The following is a 1,350-nucleotide window of genomic DNA, read 5'->3' on the forward strand; positions in this document are numbered from 1 at the left end:
CGAGCGAGAGGGAGAGCATTGTATCGCCGCACTCTCTGTGTTTTCTTCCTGATAATATTGAAATCCCTGTAACTCCGTGAACGTAGGCAAAATTGCTGAACCACGTAAATATTGTCTTGTGCGTGTGATTGATTTTTCTTTGGCGTTATTTTCTCTATTTTGTTTCTCACAGGTTTCGGGAATTTGTTGTTTATTCCCAACAACTGGTATCAGAGCCTAGGGTTAGGTTCAAGTGGGAGCAATGGCAGAGGAAGCAGGAAAGGCGTATGGAATAGAAAAGTTTGATGGAACAGACTTTGGATTCTGGAGGATGCAGATCGAGGATTATCTCTATGGGAAGAAGTTACATCTACCTCTTCTAGGAGAAAAACCTACTACTATGAAGGATGAGGAATGGACTCTCATTGACAGACAAGTACTGGGAGTTATAAGATTAACTCTATCCAGGTCTGTTGCACACAACGTTGTGAAGGAGAAAATGACAGCAGATCTGATGAAGGCTTTGTCTAGTATGTATGAAAAACCATCAGCAAATAACAAAATACATTTGATGAAGAAATTATTTAATTTAAGGATGGCAGAAAACGCATCTGTAGCACAACATCTGAATAAGTTCAATACTATCACAAATCAATTATCGTCGGTAGAAATTGATTTTGATGATGAGATTCGTGCACTGATTGTTTTGGCTTCGTTGCCAAACAGTTGGGAGGCAATGAGGATGGCAGTAAGCAACTCTACTGGAAAGGAAAAACTGAAGTATAATGATATACGGGATTTAATTCTAGCTGAGGAGATTCGCAGAAGAGATGCAGGCGAAACCTTAGGATCCGGTTCTGCCCTAAACCTTGAGACCAGAGGCAGAGGTAATGACCGAAATTCAGATCGGGGTAGATCAAAATCCAGAAATTATAATCGAAACAGAAGTAAATCCAGACCTGGCCAAAAGGGACAATACTGGAACTGCGGGAAAACAAGTCACTTTAGGAGACAATGCAAAAGTCTTAAAAAGAAGAGTGAGGATGATTCTGCTAATGCTGTAACGGAAGAGGTATAGATTGCACTACTTCTTGCAGTAGACAGTCCACTTGATGATTGGGTTTTGGACTCAGGAGCTTCCTTTCATACTACTTCACACCATGAAATTATATAGAACTATGTAGCAGGAGATTTTGGTAAGGTGTATTTGGCTGATGGTACAGCCTTGGATGTTGTGGGTATGGGAAACGTCCGGATGTCATTGCCAAATGGGTCTGTTTGGTTACTAGAGAAGGTACGACATATTCCTGACTTGAGAAGGAATTTGATTTCTGTTGGACAGCTTGATGATGAAGGGCATGCGATGCTGTT

The sequence above is a fragment of the Malania oleifera genome, chromosome 9 (assembly GCF_029873635.1).
Source record: "Malania oleifera isolate guangnan ecotype guangnan chromosome 9, ASM2987363v1, whole genome shotgun sequence".
In the NCBI taxonomy this organism is placed as follows: domain Eukaryota; kingdom Viridiplantae; phylum Streptophyta; class Magnoliopsida; order Santalales; family Ximeniaceae; genus Malania; species Malania oleifera.